This window comes from Chenopodium quinoa, unplaced genomic scaffold (assembly GCF_001683475.1).
Source record: "Chenopodium quinoa cultivar QQ74 unplaced genomic scaffold, ASM168347v1, whole genome shotgun sequence".
Taxonomy (NCBI): Eukaryota; Viridiplantae; Streptophyta; class Magnoliopsida; order Caryophyllales; family Amaranthaceae; genus Chenopodium; species Chenopodium quinoa.
In genome coordinates this window covers 3,682,384-3,702,859 of record NW_018742204.1, presented here as the reverse complement: position 1 = coordinate 3,702,859, position 20,476 = coordinate 3,682,384, and positions in this window count along the sequence as shown.

The window sequence follows — 20,476 nt, the reverse complement described above, 5'->3', positions numbered from 1 at the left end:
GACATATAAAAACCTATCATCATCACTTATAATTACTATGATATTTTACAGGGATCAACAATATATTCACCTTAAATCTCACACAAAAAACTATAACAATACAAAGGCAACCAATAAAGTAAACAAGTTTTAAGTAACTAGAAAACGATACCTTATGATCCGACTTTGCAACTTCCATGTATTATCAATAAAATGTGAGGTGACCACCATATAACCTTTTCTCTGGTTGTAAGTAGTCCACATGTCAGTAGTTAAGGCAATTTTACCCTTTGCTTTCCTCAACAAGGTTGCAACATTCTCCTTCTCAAGCTCATATCTTTTCATAATATCTTTTCTAGTTGTGTTGCGAGATGGCACTTTAAATCCAGGTTGGAGTGTCTTGCTATATTTTCAAAAACCCATATGCTCAACCGTGCTGATTGGATACTCTTGAAAACTAATCATCTCCGCCAAGTCTCTTCTTCCATCTTCTTGGTGGAATTCATAAGGAGCCAATTCATCGTGTCATTCTTATTATTCTAGTTTTTTTGTTTTTGTTTTTTTTTTTTAATTTTTTGTACCGAACAATCTTGTTTGTCGAATATCTTGACATACTCTCTTTGGACATATTTTTAAATGATCTTTGCAATGAGTAGTTCCTAATGGTTGCTCTCAGCTTTTACCGTATCACCAACCCTCTTTCTCTTAAAGTCAGGCCACATTGTTGAAGTATGTCTACTAGTTATTGGTAGGGCAGAAGGATCGGAATTAGTCTCCACAGGACTTTTATGATCATCCAATGTAATTGGAGTATTACTAGCTGAAGTGGGAACACTAGAATTATTGTCACTCTTTAATGTCATTCTCCCCTAAAAAAATTGCAGTAATGTATTGGTCAATTCATGAACAAACTACTACTTTCAACAAGTCAGCATAATAAGATAACCTATCATTTATTAATCACCATAATAAGATTTAATAACTACCCATAACCAAAGAGATCAAACCTACTAGTATTTGACCCTTGATTCTCCCAATTTCCCATACACTCCTCAAGTTAACAATAGGCAGAACAGAACAAATACAAATATAAATTATTCAGTTGGGATTTTCTTCACAAAATCAAATACAAATAGACAGATCATTTATATCAATATCATGCAACTCAAAAAAACAAGTAATTAAACATTATAGCAGATTAATCAGGTAATTAGTCAAATTATTTTTCATAAAAAAAATGGTTTTGTTACATAATTTTAAGCATCCAAAATTTGAATGGCTTCTTAATACAAATAGACAGACGCAAATCAATTCAATTAACTCATACATAATCAAACTTGTAGTTTTAAGCATCCAAAATTTGAATGGCTTCTTAATTATTAATTAATTAGTCAATTTATTTTTCATCATAAAAATGGTAAGGGAAAAAATTGGGGGAAAAAAAGAGAGAGTTAGAGAGATTACCGAATAGGAAGAAATGCGTGCAGATCGTCCAAGGATCATAGCGTTTCGTTGACCGACGACGAGATTCACAGCCTCGGAGGTGGTGATTTAGAAGAAGTAAGGTGAGAGGAGTAGAGGACTGAGGAGAAACCGAGAGAGTAGTGTGACAGCTATGGTTGAAATTTTGAGAATGAGAATGAAGAGTGGGTTTTTTTTCCAGAAACTTCATTAATTAGTCAGTTTTTTTTTGGTTGTATACATAATAATATTATGTACATATAGGTCGGGTATGGGGTGGGTCAGGCGTGGCGGGGTGGGCATGGGGCTGGTCAGGCGGGGCGGGGCGGGTATCGGACCGGTGTTGCTTAAAATCCACCACCGCCCCATCACCCATGGCGGGTATTGATTTTAGACCTGTCCTCGCCCCGCGACCCGCCAAAGCTAGACCCATCCCTGCCCCGATGCAGGTCTCCTATTAGACTATCCCCACTGACGTCCCTAGTGGTAATTATATGCCGCTTGTCCTCTAAAGAAGGCATGCTGGATGTAAGGCAAAGTAGGCGGCCTGTATAACCTGCCTATATAATGGCTGAGCCATATAATGCGCCGAGTTGATTACATAGGGTCCCGGATGGACGGGAGAGCCTCTTAACAGAGTCCCGTGTACAGATTGAAAATTCCTCACTGAAATATTCTTGAAGCTATCTGGATAAGTCGACGTGGATGCCGAACTAGACAGCTGTTGGTTCTTCTTTTGCTTGATGTAGTGTTGAGCATCAAAGAATGTCTTTTTATCGCCGTCTAGCTGCACCTGCCTGATGGCTTTTCTTTTTTCCGATTTGGGAAACGAATTCTGGAAAGGTCGATCTGTGGCCAAGACTTATCCTTTGTAGCGGGGTGAGGAGTGGGCTGGCGGTCCCTGACCGACTTTTGCTTCTCAGCCTGGGATGGTTTTTTGGCGATTGTTCCTTCCTAGGAGCAGTCATCCTCTTGGTGATTAAATATTTGATTTCACTCTTACAACTGGTCATGAATTTTATGAGCTCATCTCGGACCACTGAGGCTGAATCTGCCACCTAGGTGGGATCAAACGGCTTACCAGGGGGCTTGTTTGTTTGCCCAGGGGGCTTGCTTGTACCCGCCTTGACAGCATTCAGCTCCCGTCTATCCTTGTGATGGATGCATTTAGAGATGAATGACCCATCATGGGCCACATAGGTTTCGATGTCTCTATCGTCACCAGAGTCATGGTCCGAATGAACATCTGCTTCAACCATAGGCCAGTTGGTTTCTGGAGGCGGTACAGTTTCTTGTGAAACCATCTTTGAGGTACTCTCCCACAAATGACGCCAAATGTTTCGGGTGTTTTTGTATCCCTTGGGAGAGTTACAACTCGAAGACTGGACCCGACAAGGCCGCCTGTACTTGCAAAATGAACGGAGCTCCGGATGGTCGGAGGTACGCTTCCGAAGATTAAGTTAGTACGGATTCGGAGTAAAACGTGCGGAAAGTAAGTATCTTCTCAGATTCCGAGATCAGGTGTTCTCTGTTTTTGAGAGCAATAAATGTTGTAATGATTAATATAATGCCCCAATAATTGGAGGAATCTCCCTTTTTATAGGGTCCTAAAATAGTGTGCCCTGTCCAAGGGTTTGATGACCTAGGAAGTAGGGTAGCGCCGTTTTGTGGCTACCTTGGGATTATATATATATATATATATATATATATATATATATATATATATATATATATATATATATATATATATATATATATATATATATATATATATATATATATATATATTTAAAATCCTTCCCAGTCGGGTAGCACATACATGAATCGAAGGTTAGAATTGCAGCTAGTACATTAGTGCTAAGGTTATCTTTCCTATCTCGATAGTGAGGTCAATCCTCGATAAGTACAATTCGAAATCATAATAATATGTGTCCCATCAAGAGCTCCAACAACTTCCATCTATTATCATCTACATAACTAGTAGTGTGGTTAGCGTGTTTGATGTAATATTTGCATAACTTAAGGATGGATTCAAGAACTACATGAAATTGACGGTGTAGGCATCTACTTTTGTCCTCCTGCCCCGACAGGAAGTGCAATGACGATAAATAAAACCATCTTCGTGTTGGATCAAAGTGAAGAATACTTATGGATAACTGGTTAAGCCACAAAACACAGAAGACTAGCCCAAATTAAAAATATAAGCCAAAACAAAGGTCCAATTAACTAAACCCGACCATAATTAGGCTTAAGCCCGTGCTTAAAACCCAATAATGACGGATTTAGGAGCGCCTAGGTTAAATCTTAGTGCTGCCGCAGAAAAAGCCGCGCGCATCTCAAACAGTCGCGCTGGGATGCCGCAGCAACTAATTTAGTTGTGCGAGCGCGACACCCAGCGCAACCTCCACAGTTGCGCTGCGGAAGATTCAGAATTATACGAAAAATATAAAATCAAATCTCACCATAAAGCCGCGCGCAAGACAATTAGTAGCGCTGCCAATAGCAGCGCAAACTAATCACTTGCGCTGGGATGTCGCGCGCAACTCATCCTGTTGCGCGCGACACCTGCTGCGGAAAAATGCTCGAAACCCTAAACCTAACCATTCCCTATAAATAAGAGCTTAAACCGAGGCTTAGACAGACAGAAAATAACCTAAAACTCTGGCGAAATACTTGTGAACTCGTGCAACCTAGCCCCTCTTGTCCTAAACACTCACCCTTTTGATATTTTGTTACTATGGTGGAGGTTCCCCAACAAGAAGGAGTCCATAAGTGTTCTAAACGGAGATCTAGCAAAGAGAAGTGGTAAATTCCCGAGCACTTAGTTAAATCACATTTATTTTCTTGTTTAAAAGAACCTAAATTTATTAATTAGTGTTGTTTGATCACCTTTAAAATAATTAATTAATCAATTTCACATAGTATCTTGTGTTAAACAAAGATTAGAATTGAATTAAATAATTGTTGGTTGATCACTTAAGCCAAGGCGAATATTGTTTATTTTCTTGTCCTTTTCACGAATTTGATTAAATAAGAATAACGACAACGATGTAAATCCTACATGAATTATCCTACATGAATTAATGCTTGTAAATAAAATCAACTAACATAGTTTTAGGTAACGCGTTGCATATATTGTTTGGTGATGAAATTGTAAAAAAGGAAGAGATATTAGAGGCCGCACTAGGGCTAGGATAACGATTCCCCTCTAAAAGGAACGTTTTTTTTTTGTACCCTCGCTCCCGAACTCATTTCTGGTTTATAGACCAATTTGGGCATGGGTAAACTTATGATTCGTGCTAATTATTCCATGAACTCCACATGGAAGAAAGGCATGAACGAGGTTTATGATTTTTTCCTAAAACTCAGTGGCGACTCCTACTTGTTTCTTACAAAAAAGCGTAAGGATATAATCAATTCTAATTCAAGTTCCCCCAAACAGTCAGGAATTCAAATCCTACTACACCATAACAAGTGTAAAGTCCTAGACTTTTAAGTGGCCATGGGCATTTAAGGAGAGTACCCATTACGATGGGATCACCCTAAGCTTTATGCTTTGACTTTCCATTTATCCCTAGACCCAACCACGAGAGAGTGGTATTATGGGCTAGATCCAAAATTCAAAGCAACATGGGAAGATGTAGTTTCGGCTTTCATTACCCAATATGAGAGTAACGTAGAGTTTAAGTCAACTTTACGTGAATTCGAGATGCTTAAGCAAGGCGACGATGAAGGTTTCCTTACTTTCTATGGTAGATGGCGAGAAAAGGCGGCCCACCTTGCCCAAAGGCCACCTGAACTCGAGTTAGTACAAAAGTTCATTGACAACTGTCATGAAAAGTACAACAAACATCTACGTTACCTTGGTTTAGACACTTTTCAAAAGGTCTATTCTGTGGCTACTAGGATTGAAGATGATCTTGATAAAAAAAAAAAGCAAACAAACCTCATCATCATCATCAACCTAAGAATAACTACAAGAAGGGGAACGATAATTCATCATCCTTTATTGACGTATTTGCGACTTCCACGCAATACAACAACACAAATCGATATGATGATCCTAGAAAAAGATGGACAAAAGAAAGAAAATTTACTCCATTTCCTGTAAGCTATAAAGAATTGTTAGAAAAATTAAATGAAAAAGGCTTACTTGCGCCAACAGGGCAAACACCACCCACTCCACCAGAAAGAAGATTTCCTCAATGGAATGGTAGTGCTTATTGTGCTTATCATAGAGGCGTTGGACATGATACTGAACGTTGCTATGTTTTAAAGCACAAAATACAAGATTTAGTAGAAGATGGGAGAATTCCCACGCCTAAACCTAACAATAATGCATCCCCCTTAGGGGTGTTTCACATCGATGAGGACCATATGGGAAGTGATATGTTCAATCCTTTAGACTATATCACACCTATACGAGAACCTCTATCCAAAATGCTCATAGGGGCAACTAATGAAGTATGTGGACTATGGGACGACGACTTTCAAGACTTATATGTCTCTAAGTATGCCGCCATCCCTCCTCCATCTTGTTTACAAAATGAAACAAATGGAGCGCTTGATTGGGATTATTTCTTGGGGTAGTCGCAAGATTTATCGAATCTCTCCTTGGATGAACAATGGCATCAAGCAAAACTCATGGAACATCTTAAAATGGAGGCACATCTAAGGCCACTAGAAGAAAGTTGGTTTGTGAGTCCTACAACTAACCCAAATGAGATAGATCATTTAACTCGTTCTAGGCGAGTCTACCAAGCACCACCACTAAATGGATCTTCAACCACACAAAATCAAACTCAAGGTCAAGTACAAAATCCAATACCACCTCCACTTGAGGTGGAAGATCCATTGGTCAAATAACTTCGCCAATCTAAAGCGAATGTTAGTATTTGGGAACTCCAAAGTACTTCTAAAGAACATAGGAATTCTCTCATGAATGCTCTAATGGCTTTGTCTGTAAGCACAGACACAACCCCTCAGGATCTCGTTATCTTGCTTACTAGTGAGAAATCCGACAAATCAATCATTTTCACTAATGATGATTTGCCTTCAAAAGACACTACCCTCAACAATACATTATACTTAACTGTGGGATGCAAGGGATACAATATCTCTCTAACTTTTGTAGACAATGGGTCAACTGTAAATGTATGTCCATTACGAACAGCAAAATACTTAGGCCTAAATCCATAAAAAGATTAACAATCAACAAAACAAAGCATTAGGGCCTATGACAATTCGAGAAGATCGCTGTGTGGAACTATTAAGCTACCAATTACCACAGGCCCAATTCAAAAGATGGTTGAATTCCAAGTTATGTACATAAAACCAACATTCAACCTTTTACTTGGACGTCCTTGGATACATGAGCTTGGTGCAATACCATCCTATAGACACCTAAAAATGTCTCCCCAAAACCAAACCCGATGATAAATAACCTTTCACCGCCACTATTGGTCGGGTTTAGTATTTAATCCCGAGAGTGCTTAAAAAATCGTATTTTATTAAATTCTTATTTTTGAAAGGTCTGTGGATTAGTCTTGGTGTTTGGTAAAAGCATAGTTTTAATTTTAGCCCAAGCTTGTTAATTAATTTTAAACCCAAACCCTTTTATTTTATTATTTTATATATTTTTTGCCCAAACATTTTATTTTATTTTATTATTTTAGCCCGAATAATAAAATTCAGAAAAAAAGCCCGAAATTATCAATCGGCACTTACAAAGCCGAAAGAAATTAGGGTTAAAAATGAATTTAGACGGAAAAATGGACTGGAACTGACCGTGTCACAGTACAGTCTGACCGTGTCACGGGAACCCTTCCCGTCTGACGGTGGGACTTCCCGTGACACGGGAGGTCTGTCGTGACACGGGATGTTCCGTGTCCTTTTCGCGTAAACCCTTAACGCGTTTTTTATTCCGTTTTCGGAAAATTTTCCGCGTCACTCCATAACTGTACCGTGTCACGGGAAAGTGTACCGTCTGACGGTAGAGTATGACCGTGTCACGATCCAGTCTGACTGTGTCACGGGATACTTTTTTAGGGTTTTTATTATTTTAGGGTTCCGTGTGCTCCCTCAGCACATTTCCCTATAAATACCCCCTCATTTCTGATGTACGGGGCAACCAGAATTTTATTATTCTTATTTCCTCTTCTCTATGCTATTAACCTAAACACTAGCCTACCCTTTTCACTTCAAAATTCCTTCTCAAGCACTCAAAGGAGTCTATATTTTACTCGAGGTTCTGTCCTTAAGCCAAGGCGTGAAAGGTAGAATCGTTTGAGGGTTTGGCCCCAAAATCAACTTTAGTTTTATTTAATTTAATTTAATTATTGTTTTATTATTTCCTTGAAGTTACTAACTCGTTTATTATTTTGTAGTTGCAAGCAAACAGATTCAAAGTAAGGATCATGCTCTTTTATTGTTATTATTATTTTTCTAACAATTTTATGTTGTTGGGATTGTGATTAAATTGGTATTAATGTTGATTCTATTATTGTTTTTATTATGATCACCATATTGCATGTTTAAAGGGAATATGTAATTGAAAATCACGCCTAATAAGATAATTTGGACAACCGGTTTAGGTTCCTTTTTAATCTTGTTATTAATTCAAGTGATCACCATATTTTAGAATTATGTGTGCATTAATCTTAAACCAATTTAGCATAATAATAGTTTGGAGCGAATTGAATATTTTGTTTGTATGCCTTTGAGATCACAGGAATGCTTTTCAATATAAGAATCGAGTAGAGGCCAATACGGGCGAATGTGACTCCATGACTCACTTCGTACCATCATCCCCGATCCTCCTTCGTGGTTCCGAACCATATGGAGTTAGTAATCTCATGGATTATGAATGGGGTGTAACCTTCACGGGTCAATCGTTGTTGCCTTTGTTGTCCCTTATTCGTGGTTGCCTTTTATGATCCGTGAACGGTTTACAAGTTCCTTAAAAACTTGTTAGCGGCTCCCTAGCTACTTTATTTGTCCCTAATTGTAATGTCAATTCCCACTTCCTATGAGTGTCGAGCATATTCACAACATTCTTTTTGACGTAGGCGCACTTTGAGCGACGCCTACAATTTGGCGACTCCACTGGGGAGGATTCTTAATTATTTATCGATTTGAGTGATCGGTATTTAATTAAGATGAGTGGATGAGACTTGAAAGATTCTTGAAAAAATATTCCTGTGATTAATTTGGCATTTTTGCATCTGCATAGACGTTTTAACGTCGCATTCAAGTCTGTCCCGTAGGAAAAATTGGATAACTTGGTTGCGCGCAAAAGCAAACAGGGCACCAGTCAGATTTTCTGACTGCCGTGTCACGGCAGTCCTAAAATCAGTCCGGCGGCCTATTTTCTTTTCTCACAGTCGACTTCCTTCGATTTTTCTGAAAAAACGTATGTGTTCTACATGCGTCTTAGCCCCGGGGGATTTAAGCTCTATCGACCCAAAAACGCTCATGGCAATAAGGGTTCATCCGAGTTATTAAATCCATCCAAACCATGGAGTTGAGTTCGATTTCATCACGAACTCGCGGAGCCGCCCGTTGGCATACACCCTCAAGGGAGGCTGCCTTACTAACGCGTCCAAACTCTTAACCATGGTACCCTTTGACACCCAAAGCTTGACCAGTAGTTGAACATAGATCTTGACTCTAGGTTGCGAACTTATACATCATCGTGCCTAAATGCTATGTGGTTGTTTGGTGCTAACCCTCATGTGTTTGCTCTTTTTGTTTAACCCATGACCGAGGGTTTTTATTCTCACATAGAAATTAGTACGGACTTGAAATCGATTAAAATCTGAAAAAATCACGAAACTGACCTGGAACTGCGCACTGTGTCACGGCATGTTCTGCCTTGTCACGGTGAACAGTGCCGTGACACGGGAAAGTCTACCGTCTGACGGTAGACTGCACCGTGTCACGACAGTTTGCACCGTGACACGGTGCCTAGGAAAGTGTCCTGTCAGTCTGGTTCTCGATTTTTGTGCGAATGTTGTGTCCATTTTTGAGTCGTGTCTAGCTATACGGACAAAACACGCGTCCATAACCTCACTTAATCACTCACATGTCGTGTTCACACACTTTTTTTGCTTTAATTCGTGCACCACTTTTTTGACCGTATTTTAGGGAAGTCTTGTTTTTGTATCTTTTTTTTTAGAGTAAGTCGGATGGTATCCTCCCTTTAAAAATAAACAAGCAACGTTTCAAAATTTTATTTTTTTCAAAAAAAAATTTTTTTTTTTTTTTTTTGCCGTGACACGGGAATTTATCCCGTCTGACGGGAGAAGTGTCCCGTGCCACGTCACCCCCTGTCAAAAAAAAAATTATTTTTTTTGCCGTGACACGGGAATTTATCCCGTCTGACAGGAGAAGTGTCCCGTGCCACGTCACCTCCTATAAAAAAAAAAAAAAAATCCCGTGCCACGTCAGCATCTACCGTTGCACGGGAATGGCTGCCGCGCCACGAGAAACCCTACCGTGTCACGGCAAATTTCCACCGTGACACGGTGGAATTTTCAAAAAAAAAAAAAGCGTCAGTCAAGTCTTCCGTGTTAATTTGGTCCTCGCGTCAGTCATTTTGGTTATTGTTCACATGTCTAGCCATACGATCATACCACGAGTCTTATAACATCACTTAGTCACTCACAAGTCAAATATAGTCCACACGCTTTCTTTATATTCCGACTCGAGTCGTGCACCAAGTCGTTTATGATCGTATATTAGGTTTATGCACCCTTTTTTCGTCATAATAAAAAAATGAGTGGAGTTTTCTCACCTGTTTTCAAATGTCGCATTATCTTTGTTTTTTATTTGATTAATTGAACTTCGTTTGATTAAGCCAAAATTCTTTAAAAATCTCCGCTACATAAACACATATTACATTTTGTCCTTGTTGGTTGAGAATCGTATCTGTGGCTACTGCTGTTTTACCGGTTTGTCTGTCTCCGATAATTAATTCTCGCTGACCACGTCCTACAGGGATCATTGCATCAATAGCAATAAGCCCGGTTTGAAGAGGCTCATATACGGAACGTCTCGAAATAATACCGGGAGCGGGAGATTCAATTAACCGAGATTCAGAAGCTGCAATTTCACCCCGTGTGGGGCTAATAGTTTTCATTTCCCATCTCATCGAAAACCCTTTTCGCTCCGCTTAGTCCTATCCCCCTCTAGAGGTATTTTAGTGATAGGTTCTATAGGAACTGGACGATCCTATTTGGTCAAATACCTAGCGACAAACTCCTATGTTCCTTTTATTACGGTATTTTTGTTTTTTATTCGCCAAATTACCTGAGGCTTACGCTTTTTTGAGTCCAATCGTAGATTTTATGCCAGTTATACCTTTACTTTTTTTTCTATTAGCTTTTGTTTGGCAAGCTGCTGTAAGTTTTCGATGAGCTCTTTCATCGTGTCCTAGAACAATGAATTATTTTTTCGAAAAAAATGATTCTAATATTCTAATACTAAATAATTGATATGGAGGAATGGGAGGACCTAAGCCCATAAATTCAAAAACTTGAAAACCCCCCCTAACCTTAATGATGGCCTTTTTGATTTCCGGCATTGTTAGTTATTTCGACTGGATTAATATTAGCAATGGAATAATTAAGTCATAATGCATTGGTTGATTGTATCATTAACCATTTTTTTTTTTGTGTGTGAGGAACTTATCATGAATCCACTGATTTCTGCCGCTTCCGTTATTGCTGCTGGATTGGCTGTAGGGCTTGCTTCTACATCTGCAAAGAATTCTCGATGTGAAAACACAGAGACAAAGGGCTGATCTTTGAATAGGAAAAAGAGTGGATCTGCAGGGTCCAAAATGAATTGGCTTATTCGAAAAAAGCCCTGTTCTTTGGAAGATCTATCTCGTGGCTGGTACTGCATGGTTCCACTCTGCAAGAACTCCGAATCATTATTTTTTCCTTCCTTTCCTATCTTGAGAAATGAGTCAAACAATTAAGTGAATTGTTTTATTTCACAGTACTTGTTCAAGGAACAGAGATAGATCAATACGGTTCGAGCCATTACCGCAACAATCTCTCATATCTAATAGGCGTTAAAAGAGAACTTTGTCATCTCCGTTACTCATCACCTTTCAATGGCCACTAAAGAAGACATTGAGAACATCAACAAATCCATTGAGGCACTGTCTTCCATGGTGCAAACCCTTACCACTAGGGTCACTACCATGGAACAAAACAAGGTCACTGTTTCCACCCTTGATAAACTGAAGGAACAAATGAGTAAGAATTCTGAGGATTTCACTTATGTGGAACGGCCTCCCACTCCTTTGAATGTGAAGGACAGACTCCCTGAAAAGCTCTCCACTGCTGATATTCCAAAGTTCAAGCCTACTGATAGTTTAATATTCCATTTGAAGGCGTTCTCTGCAACCATGACTCTTAAGGGATTGGACGTAACACTCTTCCCTACGGTGTTCCCTCTCTCCTTAGAACATGCTTGCCAACAATATAATGGTTCTATTCCCTAGATGCCAAGCGTACTGCGACTTGGCAAGATGTCACCGACAGTTTCATGAATCGTTACAAGTGTAACATTCAAACTAAAACTTCTGAACGTGAACTCTCCATTCTCAAACAGAAAGAGAATGAAGGCTTCACCGCTTACCTGAACAGGTGGAGGGAAACAACTTCACTCTTGGTAGATCCTCCCAAAGAAAGAGAGATGGTTTGCCTCTTTATTCAAAATCCAACTCATAAATATAGGGAACATCTCAAATTTCTTCCACTGAACACTTTCGAAGCTGTATATGACATCGGCATCAATATCGAGGATGAGCTAATAAAGACTGCTGGTAGTAACAATAATAACACTTGGAAAAACAAGAAGAACGACCATCCTTCTTCTTCGTCTTCTAAGCACGAAAATACTACCAACAATATAAGCCAAGTTGATCTCAACGAAGTGTTAGCTCTTTATACTCCATTGCCCAAGAAGAAAATAATTTACACTCCTTTAGGAATGAGTTATGATGCGGCCTTTGATCGCCTTTACAGTCAAGGCTTGATCACACCTATTGGGCCATTTCCAGAGCCAAAACCTGAAGAAAGGAGCGCCAAATGGAATCCCAATGCCTATTGCAAGTACCATCAAGGAAGGGGCCACACTACGGAGCAATGTTGGAATTTGAAGGACGTCATTCAAGACTTGATGGATGCAAATAAACTTCCTGTCCCTCCAGGCAGCAAGAAGTAATGAATACAAGGCACACAGATCCTTCGTGCAAGATTTCATGTTTTTTTTTCTTTTGTTTCAACCTTCTCCCCAATAAGTCTAGCATAGGTTCCCGTTATCCATGTGTCTATGTGTCACATTTCTTACCTTCTTCATAAATGAGCATCTCTTTCTTACATTCAATCATGTGATTAGCAAAAAAAAAAAAAAAAAAAAAAAATTGTCGAACTAAACACAAGGTACACCAATGATTTGAGGCACCTTTGCAACCCTGTCATTCCCCATTAACCACTCAATCACATATCCAGTTCTTCATCAACCACTTTGAGCCTCGCCTAATGTTTGGCCTTCATTTCTTCAACCCACATTCACTCAACCCTGGGATTTGAAGATGTGTAATTGTTTAACATTCAAAAAGCAAGTAAAAAAAAAGTAGCAAAGCAAAAGTAAAACAATGTCTAAAGGCAAGTGTTCCAATGTCTTTGATATGAACATGTCTCAAATTGCGTCTCTCATCGAGTGCTCGGTACCGTGCCTGAGAAACATGAATGCTAAGTGAGTGATGGACCGCATGATCTGAGATTTCCTACATTGATTCACAAGAATAAAAAAAAGAAAAGAAGAAAAACATATATATTGAAAATAAACTTGCAAAATTCAAAATTTTGAAATTCAAAATTACACATCTTGGGGATTCTCTCGAGTCTTGAGCCTTTTATCCCTTTCTTCCATAAACCATCAACTTAACCACATTACAACCCTTGAAAGACCTCTTTGAGGTGTACATACACTTGTGCAAAGTTCGGTTAGAGCTACGTTCGGCCTGATTCCTAACGGATACGTAGGCAACCTCACATTGAGGTGCGGCCACATTCATATTCATATCCATGCATGATCGAGTCATTTAATATCCAATGCTTATCCCTACCCATTTAGAGCTAGACTTGGGGGCTTGAACCCAAATCACATTAGCTTACCCAACCTGAAGAGTCATCATCTTTAACTCTTCTCACATCTCTTTCCATCGCTATAACCCTTACAGCCAGCCTTAGTATCACATTCACACACTTCACTCACACATCCATATCCATATCAATCATCCTTCCCTTTAAGAGCCCTTTATCATGAAATCTTGTTTCAACACTGTGCATGCTTCATCATATTTAAAGACAACATTCAGTAGAAGAAACAGTGCATACTTGCTTAGCTTCCTGACCTGAGCAATGTTCATTGTTTCGCATAAGAAACATTTATATGTCAATGATTTTTAATCATACAAAGCATATCTTGCTTAGCTCCTTGACCTAAGCAACGTTCATTCTGCAATAATCACTATACGTGCTTAGCTTCCAGACCTAAGTGACGTTCAAAATTGCTTCTTTACACCATATATGATGCTTAGCTCCATGACTTAAGTTCATTCATCTATCGTGTCACATGATTTAATTGTCTGCTTAGCTTCCTGACCTGAGCAATGTTCATTGTTTCGCATAATGTGCTAAGAAACATTTATATGTCAATGATTTTTAATCATACAAAGCATATCGTGCTTAGCTCCTTGACCTAAGCAACGTTCATTATGCAATAATCACTATACGTGCTTAGCTTCCAGACCTAAGTGACGTTTAAAATTGCTTCTTTACACCATATATGATGCTTAGCTCCATGACTTAAGTTCATTCATCTATCGTGTCACATGATGTAATTGTCCTTAGCCTCCTGGCCTAAGAACATGCATCATGCATACATTATTTTCAGGACAAACAATTCAATCCATACGAATCATTTCGTCTTGCTCAAGGAGGAAGTTTAAAATTTTGGGGAAGTTCAAAAAACTTTTTCCAAGTTTTCATCGAAGGAAGTTCGAAAATAAAAGTTCAGTTTTCACATCTTTCTTTTTCGGGAGAAAGTCGGTACCCTCCACTCATGACAAAAATTGACGGAAATTTTTTGCTTTTGCATCTTCGTTTGCTTGTGTCTGCACACACACGTATACACACACACACACACACACTCACAAGTCATATACATGTCATGTCACATCAAGTCAAACTTGGTAAAGTTAGTGGTCAAGTCAATTACGGTATGTACGAGTCCATTGGAAACTTTATTTTTGCAGGTCTTATCTACAGCCCACGTCCGGGGACAAGCGGACCAGCTACAGCCCACGTCCGGAGACAAGCGGACCCTCTACATCCCACGTCCGGGGACAAGCGGACCACCATCATTTCATGACGCAAGGTTCTCGATACACAGAGACTTGCAATCTCATCATCTTTCGACTTTCCTCAAGCATGGAAAGTATTATCCGGTGGATTTTTCTTCAAGTATAAAAAACCGCCAAATCAGCTTTCCTCAAGCATGGAAGGAATTATTGGTGGAATTCTTCAAGCATAGAATGACACCATAATCATCAGTCGGCTTTCCTCAGGCTTGGAAAGCGTTATTGGTGGATTTTTCTTCAAGTATAGAAAACCGCCAAGTCGGCTTTCCTCAGGCTTGGAAAGCGTTATCGGTGGATTTTTCTTCAAGTATAGAAAACCGCCAAGTCGACTTTCCTCAGGCTTGGAAAGCGTTATCGGTGGATTTTTCTTCAAGTATAGAAAACCGCCAAGTCAGCTTTCCTCATGCTTGGAAAGCGTTATCGATGGATTTTTCTTCAAGCATAGAAAACCGCCAAATTCCTTTGTCGGCTTTCCTCAAGCATGGAAGGCATTATCGGTGGATTTCTTCAAGCATAGAATGACACCAAATTCGTTCGCCGACTTTCCTCAGGCATGGAAAGTATTATCCGGTAGCTTTCTTCAGGCTTAGAAAGGTACCAAACTCTTCAATCGACTTTCCTCAAGCATGGAAAACGTTTCAACCAATGTCACTTGGTAGATTCCTTCAAGCTTAGGAAGCTGCCAAACTCGTTTGTCACCGACACACTGGTGCCAGATACGTATTCTATTCCTTTACTCTTTTATCTGTGAAATTAACATTTTTCTACAGGTATCGACGTATACAGAATGATTTAGGATCGCAAAACGTCTTTAATCATTCTCCGTCCCTATCGGCTACTTTGACTATCGTTTTCGAAACTAACGTTTCTACAAACTCAATCAAAGTGGGGGCTTCTGTAGACACCTAAAAATGTCTCCCCAAAACCAAACCCGATGATAAATAACCTTTCACCGCCACTATTGGTCGGGTTTAGTATTTAATCCCGAGAGTGCTTAAAAAATCGTATTTTATTAAATTCTTATTTTTGAAAGGTCTATGGATCAGTCTTGGTGTTTGGTAAAAGCATAGTTTTAATTTTAGCCCAAGCTTGTTAATTAATTTTAAACCCAAACCCTTTTATTTTATTATTTTATTTATTTTTGGCCCAAACATTTTATTTTATTTTATTATTTTAGCCCGAATAACAAGAGTCGGAAAAAAGCCCGAAATTATCAATCGGCACTTAAAAAGCCGAAAGAAATTAGGGTTAAAAATGAATTTAGACGGAATGATGAGTACTTTTCACGTCAAATCATAATCGAATGAAGTGAAAGTGTGGAAAGTCTAGTGTTGTGGTTAGTTTTTATTTCTTTTATTTCTCTTTGTTTTTGAAAACCTATTTTACAAAAATAGCCAATATAGTTTTGTTTGGTCCTTGGCAAGGGTCCAATAATATTGTAGTTGGGTCGGGTTCAAAAAGAGTTTTCCAACGATATATTATAAGCTCAATTCCGATTAATAATGAGGAAGTTATGGCCAAATTACTAAACTGGGCCCGGTTTGATATTTATATGCGGCACAATGATCTAGAGGAGGGCATAATATTGATTTATCATTCCTAATGCAATTAGAATTGATTATAGTCTTCTAGATTCTTCTAGAAGGTTCTTTTCATTCCTAACTTAATTAGCATTGATAAATTGACTTTATTTGACTTTTTAGAGTTTTAATCAGAATAAAAGAAGTGTTTTTAAGGAAAATACGATTTTCCCTCTCGTACAACTAAATTTTATCAAATTAATAAAACGCGTGGAAATTTGTTTCCAGCGTCTAACAATAGAACCAATGCCTGGCGCCATGTTTGGCGTCTGGCGTTAGACCTGACGTCTGGCGCTAGTGTCCAGTGTTTGGCGCCACGTTGTTTTATTCTTTTCGAAACTCTGGTTCATTTTTTTTATCACATTCGGCTGATTTTCTCTATAAATAGCCTCCTAAAATCTCCGTTTTCAATCATAAAAAATCACCAACTCTCATCAACACTAGTAGAAAATATCAAAAAGGCACCCCCTAATTGACACCGGTTCAGTCCAAACCGGTGCCAAAAATGGGCTACAAAATTGGTGGGAAGGTAAACCAGAGTAAAAGGCACCGGTTCACTTCAAACCGGTGCCTAAAACATAAAGACCACCGGTTTGAACCGTGCCTTTGTGAACCGAACCTTTTAATTATTTAAAAAAAAAAACCGGCCTTATCTCTCCTTAAAACCCTAAAGCGCACCTTGCTCCTCTCTCTCCTCTCAATCCGCCTCTTTCACTCTCTCCTCTCCATTCTCTCTCCTCTCCTCTCCTCTCCTCTCCCTTCTCTCTCCTCGATCTCTCCGTCCCATTCACTTCTCTTTCTCTACAACAACAACAACACCACTGCAACAAGAACAACACCACCACCGCAACAAGAACAACACCACCACCGCAACAACAACAACAACAACAACACCGCAACAACAAGGGTTTCACCACCGTAACAACAACATTAAGGGTTTTTTGAATCAATTTTTTTGCGTTTCTGGGTTTCAACGGGTTTTTTGTTTCAATTTTTTTGCGTTTCTGGGTTTTTGTTTCACTTCTCTTTCAATTTTTTTTGTTTTCTGGGTTTTTGTCGATTAAAATCCAAATAATAAGGGTTTTGTTCGATTTCAATTTTTGTTTTCAGATTGGGTTTCTGGGTTTTTGTTTTTGCGTTTCCGGGTTTTTGTTTTTGCGTTTTGGTTTTTCAAATTGGGTTTCTGGGTTTCTGGGTTTTGGTTTTTCAGATTGGGTTTGAATTTTTTTTTCAATTTTTGGGATTAAATTCTGGGTTTTTTTTCGAAGCTTAATTGTATTAATGTTTTTTTTTTTAATAATTGGTGCAGATTCAGATATGAAATCGAAGAAGCAAGATACAAGAATGGTGTTTTTGTTTTTTTTTTATTAACAATATTGTAATTTTTTAAAAAAATTTATATCGTAATTTTTTTTTTGTATTTATATGTTGTAATTTTTTTTTTTTTGTATTTATATGTTGTAATTTTTTTTTTATTATGTATTGGAAATTTGCAAATTTTCGATGATATTGATGTTGCAATTTTCGAAGATATTGATGATGTTTTAATCGATTTATATTACGTTTTGATGTTGTTATGTATTTTAGACTAATTAATTTTTAAGTGGAAAAAAAAACAAAACAAAAAAAACAATTATATTTTTTGGCACTTTTGGCACCGGTTAACCGGTGCCAAAAACAACAAAATTATTTTTTTTGGCCATTTTTGGCACCGGTTAACCGGTGCCAATTACGAGTTTTGGCACCGGTTCGAACTGGTGCCTTTTAATAACCCTTTTTGGCACCCCCCACATAGGCACCGGTTCAAACCGGTGCCTTAGGCCAGGTTTGAACCGGTGCCAAATTCCTTTTTTCACGTAGTGCAAGAATTCTTGATTACTCTTTCTCTCTCTCTCTCTTTTCTAAACTAGCCTTTTGCACACAAAATTCCGCATTCATTAGATCTAAAAACACCTAGCCAAGTTTGAAGTTGCCTTCGCCCTAGACGTGAAAGGTTTTAATTTCTAAGGGTTTGGTCCCAAATCTCTCTTTCAATTATTTAATTTAATTCTTTGTATTATTATTTTCCTAGAAGTTACTAATGTGTGTATTTTGTTACTAGAAAGAGATACGAGGCATCCAAGTAAGTTCTTTAATTGATTTATTGATATTATGATATAGAAATCATGTCTAGGTTGTTATTTTGATTCCTACTATCATGTTAGGGCGTTTTGATCTTCTAGTATCATGTTTAGGGTAACAACTATAATTTCTAATATCAAATATGACAATTGTGATTCCTGCGATGCTTCCTATTTTCTTTCCTAATATCATGTTAGTATCATGTTAGGGTTAAAGTTTTGATTTTTATTGTTTAGTGACATGATAGGGTTTGTTATTAATCTTGTTAGTATCATGCCTATGATCTTGCTATTATTAAGCTTCAATGATGGTATTATTATGATTATTATGATTATTATTATGTTGATTGATTTATCATATTGTTATTGCTTGATCACACCTTTTATGCATGTTTAAAGGAAATTGGTACTTGTAATCACGCTTAATAAGATAATTAATAATCTTGTTTAAGGTTAATATGATTATAATTCAAGTGATCGCCAATATAGATTTATTTGTGCATTAATATTCAACCAACATAGATAAACAGGTTTAGGGTTAATCCTATTGATTGCATGTTAGTCAGAAAGTGCACATGAATACGACCAGAATAAAGTAGAGGCCTATTATTAGGGCAAGTTCAATCTCTTTTAGGTTGGATTTGTACCTTCATCCCCGAACTACCAGTCATGGTTCCAGTCCTATTGGAGTTGAAGATCTCCTGGATCGTTAAGGGGTGTAACCTTCACCCTGTGAACGGTTTACAAGTTCCTAAAACTTGTTGGCGACTCTTTTGCTCTAGCTTCCTTCCCTTTGGACGCCACCATGCTTAAGTGTATGATCACAGTAGGGTTCAAGTTTGGGATAATGCTTGAAATATTCCCTACACTAGGGACGCTAAAAATCTAGGCCTTGTGGCCATTACTAAGTCTTTATTTTCTAATTCTAAGGACGAAGATCCCAAAAAGGATTCTTCTCTTAATGTACTCTCTTTTGATTTTAATAATATGAGCTTTATTTCCGAGTATATGTCTTCTCTTGAATCTTTCGAATGCTATAACAATCAATCTAATGAAGATGATAAAATTAATAAATTGGTTGAACTAACTAATGAATGAGAACAAAAGAACCCTATCATTGAAGAAACTGAAATAGTTAATATAGGAACTAATAAAAATAAAAGAGAAGTCAAAATTAGCTTAACTCTAAATCTGGAAGAGCGATCAACCCTCATATCGACGCTCGAAGAATTCAAAGACGTGTTTGCTTGGTTATACAAGGACATGCCTGGAATAGATAGGGAAATTGCGGAACATACCATTCCCTTGAACCCTACCTCTAAACCAGTAAAACAAAAACTTCGACGAATGAAACCTGATGTCGCATTAAAAATAAAAGAATAAGTACAAAAACAGTTAGACGCAGGTTTTATTCGCGTATGTAATTACCCATAATGGGTAGCAAACATCGTCCTAGTCCCTAAAAAGGATGGACGAGTTCGCATGTGTGTCGACTTTAGGGACCTTAATAAAGCTAGCCCTAAAGACGATTTTCCTCTACCACATATTGATATATTGGTAGATAACACGGCTGAGCATGCGATGTTTTCCATTATGGATGGATACGCAGGTTACAACCAAATTTTAATGGCAAAAGAATACGAAGAAAAGACATGCTTTATTACCCCTTGGGGTACATATTGCTACACAGTCATTCCATTCGGTTTAAAAAATGCAGGAGCTACGTACCAAAAAGAACGGCTATGACTCTCTTGCATGATATGATGCATAAATAAATAGAAGTGTATGTGGATGATATGATCGTGAAGTCCAAAGATAGAATGGGACATATAAAAGCTTTGCGCAAATTTTTCACTCGCATAAAAGAATACAAAATGCGATTGAATCCATAAAAA